At 39.4% G+C, this 13,163-nt stretch overlaps 1 protein-coding gene across 1 annotated transcript in view; it reads right to left on the reverse strand.

Moving 5' to 3' along the window:
• SMC1B (structural maintenance of chromosomes 1B) overlaps nt 1-13,163 on the reverse strand; it is an 85,573-nt gene that overhangs the window by 72,021 nt on the left and 389 nt on the right. The gene's annotated exons all lie outside the window — the stretch shown is intronic.

A 13,163-nucleotide genomic window follows, 5' to 3' on the forward strand; every position in this document is an offset into this window, starting at 1 on the left:
TTTACAATGACAAAAAGCAAGGAACAGTGAAAACACAGTTAAAAGTGAATGGAGGGACTTCCCTGGTGGTGCAGTGGTCACGGGTTCGAGCCCTGCTCCGGGAAGATCCCACATGCCGTGGAGCAACTAAGCCCGTGCACCACAACTACTGAGCCTGCACTCTAGAGCCCACGAGCCACAACTACTGAGCCCGCATGCCACAACTACTGAGCCCACGCACCTAGAGCCCGTGCTCCGCAACAAGAGAAGCCACTGCAATGAGAAGCCCGTGCACCGCAACGAAGAGTAGCCCCTGCTTGCCACAACTAGAGAAAGCCCGCGCACAGCAACGAAGACCCAATGCAGCCTAATTAATTAAATTTTTTTAAAAAGTAAATGGAAAAATATCAGCATGAACTCAAATTTTAAAAATTACTGTAACATGAAAAGATGTTCAAAATCATATTGGTAATTAGGAAAAAGCAAATCAAAACTATAATGAAATACCACTTCATATCAACTAGGATGGCTAAAAGAAATCACACAAACAATAACAAACAACTGCTGGTGAAGATGTGGAGAAATCTGAACCCTTATTCATTGACAATGGAAATGTAAAGCCAGACACAAAGGGCCACATATTGTATGATTCCATTTATATGAAATGTCCAGAACAGGCAAATCCATAGCGACAGAAAGTAGATTAGTGGTTGCCAGGGACTGGGTAGAGAGGAGATAATGGGGAATGATTACTAATGGGTACAAGGTTTCTGTTTGGGATAATGAAAATATTCTAGAATTAGATACTGATGATGGTTATACAACTCTATGAATATACTAAACATCACTGAAGTGTACACTTTAAAAGGATGAATTTTATGATATGCAAATGACATTTCAATAAAGCTGTTATTATTTAAAAAAAAGAACAAATCTGAAAAAGCACTTTACGCATTTTCTAGCCCCATCCTCTGAAATGACCCAGAACCACTGTTACCCAAATGCACTGAATATTCTAGTTCCCAGATGGCGGTCTTTAATACCTTACCTTCTAAAAAAAACCAGAAATCATTGGAGAAGTGGCTAATTCCAAGTCTGAGGCAGAGAAAATTGAAGATAAGCCTGAAAACTGGGACATCTTACGTTAGAAAGCAAGGAAGCTTTCAAATATTAATGAGGTCATGACCAAAGGACACAGGAGGCAGCTTGAAGGAGCTCCCACTGATTAAAGTTACGAAAATCTGAGCATCAAAAAGAATGATTTTGGTGGATTAAAAACACAGTGTACCGGGCTTCCCTGGTGGCACAGTGGTTAAGAACCTGCCTGCCAATGCAAAGGACACGGGTTCGAGCCCTGGCTCGGGAAGATCCCACATGCCGCGGAGCAACTAAGCCTGTGCGCCACAACTAATGAGCCTGAGGTCTAGAGCCCACAAGCCACAACTACTGAGCCCACATGCCAACATGCCTGTGTGCCTAGAGCCCGTGCTCCGCAACAAGAGAAGCCACGACAATGAGAAGCCTGCACACTGCAACAAAGAGTAGCCCCCACTCACCACAACTAGAGAAAGCCTGTGCACAGCAATGACGACCCAACACAGCTAAAAATAAATAAATTTATAAAAAAACAAAACAAAACACACTGCACCAATGAAAATCCAGGTGTCCTTTTTTTTTTTTCTCTTTTAACAGTATCCACCTTGTGAGCTGCTCAGTTTTCTCTGCTTCTCCTTGCTCAAGAGTAGGACAGAAGCGAATACATCTGTGAAGCAAAATGAGTGTCTTCAGCTGAGCAGGCAGCAAGAAAGGGAGGATCACTTGGGAAGTTCTTCAATGCATGATTAAGCTGTGCCAAGTTCAGAAAAAGTTTGCTGACCCCTGCTCTAGACTCAGAAATGGAATGTTGCATAGATGACCAGAGAGAAAAATAACAGGATTTAAAAGAAAGGTGAAGACAGCAGAAGCAAGAACAACTACAATCCTGCAGCCTGTGGAACAAAAACCACATTCACAGAAAGATAGACAAGATGAAAAGGCAGAGGGCTATGTACCAGATGAAGGAACAAGATAAAACCCCAGAAAAACAACTAAATGAAGTGGAGATAGGCAACCTTCCAGAAAAAGAATTCAGAATAATGATAGTGAAGATGATCCAGGACCTCGGAAAAAGAATGGAGGCAAAGATCAAGAAGATGCAAGAAATGTTTAACAAAGACCTAGAAGAATTAAAGAACAAACAAACAGAGATGAACAATACAATAACTGAAATGAAAACTACACTAGAAGGAATCAATGGCAGAAAAACTGAGGCAGAAGAACGGATAAGTGATCTGGAACACAGAATTGTGGAACTCAGTGCCAGGAAAACAGAATAAAGAAAAAAGAATGAAAAGAAATGAAGACAGCCTAAGAGACCTCTGGGACAACATTAAACGCAACAACATTCGCATTATAGGGTCCCAGAAGGAGAAGAGAGAGAGAAAGGACCTGAGAAAATATTTGAAGAGATTATAGTTGAAAACTTCCCTAACATGGAAAAGGAAATAGCCACCCAAGTCCAAGAAGCACAGAGAGTCCCATACAGGGTAAACCCAAGGAGAAACATGCCAAGACACATAGTAATCAAATTGGCAAAAATTAAAGACAAAGAAAAATTATTGAAAGCAGCAAGGGAAATACGACAAATAACATACAAGGGAACTCCCATAAGGTTAACAGCTGATTTCTCAGCAGAAACTCTACAAGCCAGAAGGAAGAAGCATGATATACTTAAAGTGATGACAGGGAAGAACCTACAACCAAGATTACTCTACCCGGCAAGGATCTCATTCAGATTCAATGGAGAAATCAAAAGCTTTACAGACAAGCAAAAGCTAAGAGAATTCAGCACCACCAAACCAGCTCTACAACAAATGCTAAAGGAACTTCTCTACGTGGGAAACACAAGAGAAGAAAAGGACCTACAGAAACAAACCCAAAACAATTAAGAAAATGGTCTTAGGAACATACGTGTCGATAATTACCTTAAACATGAATGGATTAAATGCTCCAGTGAAAAGACACAGGCTTGCTGAATGGATAAAAAACAAGACAGCATATATATGCTGTCTACAAGAGACCCACTTCAGACCTAGGGACACATACAGACTGAAAGTGAGGGGGTGGAAAAAGATATTCCATGCAAATGGAAATCAAAAGAAAGCTGGAGTAGCAATACTCATATCAGATAAAATAGACTTTAAAGAATGTTACAAGAGACAAGGAAGGACACTACATAATGATCAAGGGATCAATCCAAGAAGAAGATATAACAATTATAGATATATATGCACCCAACATAGGAGCACCTCAATACATAAGGCAACTGCTAACAGCTATAAAAGAGGAAATCGACAGCAACATAATAATAGTGGGGGACTTTAAAACCTCACTTATACCAATGGACAGATCATCCAAAATGAAAATAAATAAGGAAACAGAAGCTTTAAATGACACAATAGACCAGATAGATTTAATTGATATTTATAGGACATTCCATCCCAAAACAGCAGATTACACTTTCTTCTCAAGTGCGCATGGAACATTCTCCAGGATAGATCACATCCTGGGTCACAATTCAAGCCTCAGTAAATTTAAGAAAATTGAAATCATATCAAGCATCTTTTCTGACCACAACACTATGAGATTAGAAATGAATTACAGGGAAAAAAACGTAAAAAACACAAACACATGGAGGCTAAACAATACGTTACTAAATAACCAAGAGATCACTGAAGAAATCAAGAGGAAATCAAAAAATACCTAGAGACAAATGACAATGAAAACATGATGATCCAAAACCTATGGGATGCAGCAAAAGCAGTTCTAAGAGGGAAGTTTATAGCTATACAAGCCTACCTCAAGAAACAAGAAAAATCTCAAATAAACAATCTACCCTTACACCTAAAGGAACCAGAGAAAGAAGAACAAACAAAACCCAAAGTTAGCAGAAGGAAAGAAATCATAAAGGTCAGAGCAGAAATAAATGAAATAGAAACAAAGAAAACAACAGCAAAGATGAATAAAACTAAAAGCTGGTTCTTTGAGAAGATAAACAAAATTGATAAACCATTTGCCAGACTCATCAAGAAAAAGACAGAGAGGACTCAAATCAATAAACTTAGAAATGAAAAAGGAGAAGTTACAACAGACACCGCAGAAATACAAAGCATCCTAAGAGACTACTACAAGCAACTCTATGCCAATAAAATGGACAACCTAGAAGAAATGGACAAATTCTTAGAAAGGTATAACCTTCCAAGACTGAACCGGGAAGAAATAGAAAATATGAACAGACCAATCACAAGTAATGAAATTGAAACTGTGATTAAAAATCTTCCAACAAACAAAAGTCCAGGACCAGATGGCTTCACAGGTGAATTCTATCAAACATTTAAAGAAGAGCTAACACCCATCCTTCTCAAACTCTTCCAAAAAATTGCAGGGGAACACTCCCAAACTCATTCTATGAGGCCACCATCACCCTGATACCAAAACCAGACAAAGATATGACAAAAAAAGAAAATTACAGGCCAATATCACTGATGAATATAGATGCAAAAATCCTCAACAAAATACTAGCAAACAGAATCCAACAGCACATTAAAAGGATCATACACCATGATCAAGTGGGATTTATCCCAGGGATGCAAGGATTCTTCAATATACGCAAATCAATGTGATACACCATATTCACAAACTGAAGAATAAAAACCATATGATCATCTCAATAGATGCAGAAAAAGCTTTTGACAAAATTCAACACCCATTTATGATAAAAACTCTCCAGAAAGTGGGCAGAGAGGGAACCTACCTCAACATAATAAAGGCCATATACCACAAACCCATAGCAAACATCATTCTCAATGGTGAAAAACTGAAAGCATTTCCTCTAAGATCAGGAACAAGACAAGGATGTCCACTCTCACCACTATTATTCAATATAGTTTTGGAAATCCTAGCCACGGCAATCAGAGAAGAAAAAGAAATAAAAGGAATACAAATTGGAAAAGAAGAAGTAAAACTGTCACTGTTTGCAGATGACATGATACTATACATAGAGAATCCTAAAGATGCCACCAGAAAACTATTAGAGCTAATCAATGAATTTGGTAAAGCTGCAGGATACAAAATTAATGCACAGAAATCTCTTGCATTCCTATACATGAATGATTAAAAATCTGAAAGAGAAATTAAGGAAACACTCCCATTTACCACTGTAACAAAAAGAATAAAATACCTAGGAATAAACCTACCTAGGGAGACAAAAGACCTGTATGCAGAAAACTATAAGACACCAATGAAAGAAATTAAAGATGATACCAACAGATGGAGAGATATATACCATGGTCTTGGATTGGAAGAATCAATATTGTGAAAATGACTATACTACCCAAAGCAATCTACAGATTCAATGCAATCCCTATCAAATTACCAATGGCATTTTTTATGGAACTAGAACAAAAAAATTCTTAAAATTTGTATGGAGACACAAAAGACCCCGAATAGCCAAAGCAGTCTTGAGGGAAAAAAACAGAGCTGGAGGAATCAGACTCCCTGACTTCAAACTATACTATACAAAGCTATAGTAATCAAGACAATATGGTACTGGCACAAAAACAGAAACATAGATCAATGGAACAAGATAGAAAGCCCAGAGATAAACCCATGCACCTATGGTCAACTAATCTATGACAAAGGAGGCAAGGATATACAATGGAGAAAAGACGGTCCCTTCAATAAGAGGTGCTGGGAAAACTGGACAGCTACATGTAAAAGAATGAAATCAGAACACTCCCTAACACCATCCACAAAAATAAACTCAAAAGGGATTAGAGACCTAAATATAAGACCGGACACTATAGAACTCTTAGAGGAAAACATAGGAAGAACACTCTTTGACATAAATCACAGCAAGATCTTTTTTGATCCACCTCCTAGAGTAGTGGAAATAAAAACAAAAATAAATAAATGGGACCTAATGAAACTTCAAAGCTTTTGCACAGCAAAGGAAACCATAAACAAGACAAAAAACCCTCAGAATGGGAGAAAATGTTTGCAAACGAATCAACGGACAAAGGATTAATCTCCAAAATATATAAACAGCTCATGCAGCTCCATATTAAAAAACCAAACAACCCAATCCAAAAATGGGCAGAAGACCTAAATAGACATTTCTCCAACGAAGACATACAGATGGCCAAGAAGCACATGAAAAGCTGCTCAACATCACTAATTATTAGAGAAATGCAAATCAAAACTACAATGAGGTATCACCTCACACCAGTCAGAATGGGCTTCATCAGAAAATGTACAAACAACATATGCTGGAGAGGGTGTGGACAAAAGGGAACCCTCTTGCACTGTTGGTGGGAATGTAAATTGATACAGCCACTATGGAGAACAGTATGGAGGTTCCTTAAAAAACTAAAAATACAATTACCATATGATCCAGCAATCCCACCACTGGGCATATACCCAGAGAAAACCATAATTCAAAAAAACACATGCACCCCAATGTTCACTGCAGCACTGTTTACAATAGCCAGGTCATGGAAGCAACCTAAATGCCCATCAACAGACGAATGGATAAAGAAGATGTGGTACATATATACAATGGAATATTACTCACCCATAAAAAGGAACGAAATTGGGTCACTTGTTGAGACGTGGATGGATCTAGAGACTGTCATATAAAGTGAAGTAAGTCAGAAAGAGAAAAACAAATATCGTATATTAACGCATATATGTGGAACCTAGAAAAATGGTACACATGAACCGGTTTGCAGGGCGGAAATTGAGACACAGATGTAGAGAACAAACGTATGGACACCAAGGGGGTAAAGCGGCGGGGGTGGGGTGTGGTGGTGGTGTGATGAACTGGGCGATTGGGATTGACATGTATACACTGATGTGTATAAAACTGATGACTAATAAGAACCTGCTGTATAAAAAAGTAAATAAAATAAAATTCAAAAAAAAAACCAAATAAAAGGTGAAAACAAAATCCATGTGTCCATAATGATACCAACAACAAAAAAAGAAAAACTCACTTTCACTATTTGCCCTATTAAAACTCTTTTCTGGGCTTCCCTGGTGGCGCAGTGGTTGAGAGTCCGCCTGCCGATGCAGGGGACACGGGTTCATGCCCCGCTCTGGGAAGGTCCCACATGCCGCGGAGCAGCTGGGCCCGTGAGCCATGGCCGCTAAGCCTGCGCATCCGGAGCCTGTGCCCCGCAACAGGAGAGGCCACAACAGTGAGAGGCCCGCATACCGCAAAACAAACCCAAAACTCTTTTCTTTGAAAATACCAACTAAAAGGGGCACACATTTATTCTGATTTTACAGTGCAAACTGCATTTTATGTTAATCAAATAACCCCAATTAATGAAGTAAAACTTTTTTTTTTAAATATGGGAATATCATCCAATGAATGTAGAAAGCATGACAGGATTAGAAAAACCTGGTTTTGCAAACCTGAATGAAATACTGGCTCAGGCAAGATTATTAATTGGCATTAAAACCATTTGGGTAAATGGTTGATAGAGAATATTTGTATAATGCCAAAGTAACACTAGAACATTAGGCTAGAAAGGTTACAGCTAACTGTATAATGGAGAGATCACTGTCACCACCCTAATCCAGGGGTCAATCTTAGCATCACCAGATATTATGTGATATAAGGTAATGTGAAGTACACAATAGCACCTAAAATGAAGTCTAGCCAAAAATCTTTAATTTTGAACCATCAACTTTTTAGACATCTTCCAGTTCAAAAAAATGGAGGGGATAGAGGAACAAACTAAACTACATCATAAGGAAGCAATCAGACACATCTAAACATTCTATGGAAAAACGTTTTCAACCTTTTCAATGAGTCTGTTATAAATTTAAAAAAGAACTATGCTAAATTAATAGAGATCTAAGGGATATAACAATCAGATGCAATATGTGATTCTGGGATGGAAAATGGTTTGGTCAAAGAACACTATGGAGTAAACTGAGGAAATGTGAATTTGAGCTGTGCATCAAATGAAATGCACTAAGAAAGAAAGGTGAGGATAATTGTCTGAAAAGAGTGAGTTATACAACAGTATGTATTGTATAACCTCATTTTCATTTAAAAAAAAAAAGTTTGCAAGGAAAAAGATCTACATGGACATGTCCTAAGGCATTACAATAGTACTCTCTGGATTGTGGGAATACTTTTTTACTCGTTTATTTTCTAATTTTTTACAATTCATATACAGTGCTTTTGTAATAATAAAATATTATTTTTAAGAATTCAGCTGCCATTCTGGATTATCTAAAATGGTTTTTTAAAATAACATTTTTATCCTGATTAGAACAGTAAACCATTCAATGTAGGGTTTTGGAAAACAGAAAAGTATTTTAAAAATCACCTGAAAAATCACACCATCTGGAAAAAACTATTGATGGAAATGGATATTGAGTTTTGTCAAATGCCTTTTCCTCAAAAAAATAAAATGAATCTTCTTTCTTGAAGGAACAAATGAAGATTACTGTGGCAGCAGTGTGCCACATGGATTAAAGTAGGGTAAGACCAGAGGTTGGGAACTTAGCTAAAAGGTGACTGCATTAATCCAAGGAAGAAATGATGAGTGTGAAATAATGTGATAGCAGCGGCAACGGAGGGAAGGGGACAAGGTTATTAATGAGGCAGGACTGGAATGATGGGTAATATATTGGCTGTGACAGGGAGAATTTATCAAGGATGATGGAGAATTTATTAAGGTAGCAGCCATATGAAACCCTGTGAGAAAGGCATTCTAAGTCCAAGGAACAGAAAATGCTAAAACCCAGAAATAGCAATGAGCTTGGTCTGTGTAAGGAAAGCTAAAAAAGCAATTCTGACCAGAGAACAGTAAATGTGGAGGAAGAGAATATTTGAGAAGAGAAACATACAGGGGTCAGATTATAAAGGGCTTTGTGGATCATGGTAAGAAATATGGATTTTACTCCAAGTGCAGTGAGAACGCACTGCACAGAGACAAAAAAGGAAGCAGAAGGACCTGTTAGGAGATTATAGCGATAGTCCAAATGAGAGCTCTAGCAGCTTCAGCTGTAATAGTGAAGAGTGGCAAGAAACAGTTGGATTCAGGATGCATTTCAGAGGTAGAGTCATTAAGATTTATAGGTGACTGGATGAGGAAAGTGGGGTGTAGAAGGTAAAAGGAGGAATCAAGAATTACTCTGGCTTTCTGTCTGAATAAATGAGTAAATTGTGCCCTTTACTGAGCTGGTAAAGACCTAAGAAGGAACAGGTTTGTTGTTTGGTAGTGGTGGGGGAGAGGAAATTAACTACTCTTCCTGATTATATTGTTTTAGATGGCTACTAGAAATAGGAAACTAAATGCTAAATATTATAGGCTGGAAATATAATTTGGAAAGTCAGTAGCTTAAGGATGGGACTGGATGAGACCACCTGGGGAAAGGAGGGAGAGATGAAATGTGGTCTACCTTGCCTCCTTGACAGCAAGGCCTTCCCATGACCAACCTCTTTTAAAACACCCCCAGCATTTACTATTCCCCTCCCTTGTTTCTCTTTAAAACTTAACACTTTAGGGGCTTCCGTGGTGGCTCAGTGTTTAATTAAGAATCCGCCTGCCAACGCAGGGGACACGGGTTTGAGCCCTGGACCGGGAAGATCCCACATGCCGCGGAGCAACTAAGCCCGTGCGCCACAGCTACTGAGCCTGCGCTCTAGAGCCCGGGAGCCACAACTACTGAGCCCACGGGCTGCAACTACTGAATCCCGTGCGCCTAGAGCCCGTGCTCCGCAACAAGAGAAGCCACCGCAGTGAGAAGCCCGCGCACTGCAACGAAGAGCAGCCCCCACTCGCTGCAACTAGAGAAAAGCCCGCACACAGCAACGAAGACCCAACGCAGCCAAAAATAAATAAATTTATAAAAAATAAACAAAAAAACCCCTTAACACTTTAATATTCTATATACTTTTCATATTTAGTTTGTTGTCTGTCTCTCTGCACTTGAATGTCAGTTCTATACAGGCAGGAATTTTTATATCATGTTCACTGATGAATCCCCAACAACCTAGAACAGTGCATGACACACAGTAGGCACTCAATTACTTTTAAATGAATGAAATGCTGCTGAAATGTCAAACAGGATGAGGACAGGGAACTAACCGCTGACTTTTATAAGATATAGCTCAACAGTGACCTAGATAAGTGTCATTTCCATAGACTTTGAGGCTAAGAACTGAATCAAGGCGGCTGAGAAGAGAATGGAACTACAGACAATGGTTTCAGAGAGTTTTGCTGTACTGATAAAAAAAAAAAAATGGGGCAATAGCCTAAGGAGACAGTGAGGTTCAAGGGATTTCCCCCCAAGCATTTCATCATAAAATTTTCAAACATACAAGAAAGTTGAAAGAATTTCATAGTAAAAATCCATATATTTACCACTAAATTCTACAATTAACATTGTACTATACTTGCTTTTCACACATCAACTGATCCTCGATGTCCTGAGAGTGTTCATAAGGCATGTATGTATTTATGCCAATGAAAATTATCCAATAAGGGAGAAAGATACAATTCAAGAGAGAAAGATAATAATTACAAAAGCAAAGAACTGAGGAGGGGACAGGATCCAAAGCACAGTGGAGAGGATGGCCTTAGATAGACTCAGGCACCCTTGTGGTAGTTCACTGATAAAAATCCTTCAAAGTCTAACTTTTTTTCCAGAAACTTAAATATAAACTCTTCACTCTGGCAAGGACTTATCCAACAGAATTCCATTATATCCCACAACTTCCCTAAATATGCACTATATTCTGGCCAATTTGGACTATTACCTGCCCCACAAATAGACTTTCACAAACCCCTGGAAAAATACTCTTTATGCTTTGAGCCCAGGTCAAATGCCAACTCCTCTAGAAAGCCTTTCCTAATCTTCACCTCTTCCTGCTCAAAACTCCCCAAATCAGATGTTGTATTTTTCTTGTTTAAAGTTTCATAAACAGTGTTATCTGGCTTTCTATTTCAATTAGTGTGTCATTTTCTTATACTCCCTATACCTTCAGAGCAGGAGCTGTCTTAATCTACACACCTTCTTTTGCTCCACATTATATATAGGCAACAACCATTTATTTGCTGCATCTGAGTGGAAAACACGAATGTTAAAATTTAAAATGAAAAATTTCTGCTACCCATAAAAAGCCCCAAATTAGATTTTATTGACAACAAACAAGGGACTCCCCTGGTGGTCCAGTGGTTAAGACTCCATGCTTCCAATGCAGGGGGTGCGGGTTCGATCCCTGGTTGGGAAACTGAGATCCCACGTGCCATGTGGCATGGCCAAAAAATTGAAAAAGTAAAAAAATTAAAAAATAAATAGATAAAAACAAACAAATGAGAACATGTCAAGTTTTGGCAGGTGGTGACAATAGAAAATTATTACAAAAAGTATGACCAACTAAATTAAAGTATAACAGGAAATGAGCATGATGGGAAATTATCAGTTGGTTTAACAAATTCTATCTGAATGTGCCAGTAATTCTGTACGATTTTAAAAAATGATGATCTACCAACAAGTGCTCAAATGAACACAAACAGAATATCATCCATTAAATCGGTCATGGGTAAGTACTATATTGAGTTTGGGCCTTCATATAGCAAAAAGAATGTTAACACTTTAGGCAAAATTGAAAAATAAGTAAACCAGAAATTTCTGTTGTGGACAGATGGTACTGAAGACACTGCTGAAATGATCCACACTGGCTTTACCCGATTCTAAGCATAGTCTCTAGGATACCAGTGATTCTCTAGAGGGGAGTTGAGCTTCCAGGGCATGTGGATCTAGGGAGAGCAAGAGGATTTGTAAAGACATTTTCACAATCACGTTAAGATATGTTGTTAATCACAAAAAGTATTTTTAAGTTAGGGAAAGAAATATTATTTTGAAACTCGTTTGGCACTAGGTTAAACAAGTTCAAAGCACCATTTTCACAGGATCTTGAATGGTAATGGGCATGGACTAAACGATGTTCAAGAGTCTGCACAGATACTCATTCCAAGTATTGCACTGTTTGGAGCTGCAAAACGTAACTGAGCAACCCTTCACGTAATCACCAGTTAAAAGGTGAAAATCCCCGGTGGCGGGCTCAGTAACTCCCCAATAAAAGAGTGGAGGTTAGTTAGGGTAACGGTGCGGGAGTGATTCCTGTAACTATTTTTTCAATGTTTTCTGATAACAGAATAAAGTGAAAATGAGGAAATATATTACACAGAAGAGGCAAGGAAATCTTCAAATATGTGAATGCATCTAAGCTCAGGTATTCTTTCGCATATACTAAGTGCAAAAGAAAACCTTCAACAGCAGCTGTTTTTATAAGGCGACAGAAATTTCACAATAGTTTCACAGTAATTATATTCCAGATTTGGTGTGCGGGGAAAGCACACATTCCAGTGTCCTATTCGTGTCTGTCAAATAAATTGATTTACTGAGGCTAAGAAAGGAAAGCTGGGCTAAGAGAGCCAAACTGGAGACTCCAGATTTGAGAAGGCTCTCAAGGTCACTATCCTTTTAGGCCCTACTCCACCTGCCCTGCTCATTACCCCAGTTTCCCATCATGGAGCCAAAGGGAGCCTGGCCAGGCCCCAACTCCAGTTCAGACTCTGCCACTTACTGGGCAACCTTGGAAACTCATCTGGCCCCTCTGAACCTCAGTTTTCTCCACTGTAAAATGGGGATCATAGCCATTTGTGAGGATTAAAAAAAAAGAGCGGGGCCAGGAACTCAGGAATAAGCTCAACAAACGCGACCATTTTCACAATATTCCTGCGAAGCTTCCTTGGATCCAAATGGTTATTCGGGCTCCTTGGAACCAATGACTTCCTCCCGATCTCGCTCCCACTTAATCTTTTTGGATGAGAAAGGGAAGGGGATGGAGAGGAGAGGTGACCAAAGCTGAGGGCCGAAGAAGCCCACGGGGGCGGGGCAGGGCGGGGGTAGGAGAGGAGGGTCCAGGGTGGAACCTCTCGGGTGGGGGGTAGGGCGGGGGTCTGGCCTGCCGTGTTGTCCGAGCGCCGGGGGTCCGGGGCCGAGAGCAAGGCTCAGGCCCCTGGGGGTGCTGTCGGAGGGCCGGGGGTCCGGGGCAG

The sequence above is a fragment of the Monodon monoceros genome, unplaced genomic scaffold, assembly GCF_005190385.1.
Source record: "Monodon monoceros isolate NGI ecotype Baffin Bay Population unplaced genomic scaffold, NGI_Narwhal_1 Super_Scaffold_6, whole genome shotgun sequence".
Taxonomy (NCBI): Eukaryota; Metazoa; Chordata; class Mammalia; order Artiodactyla; family Monodontidae; genus Monodon; species Monodon monoceros.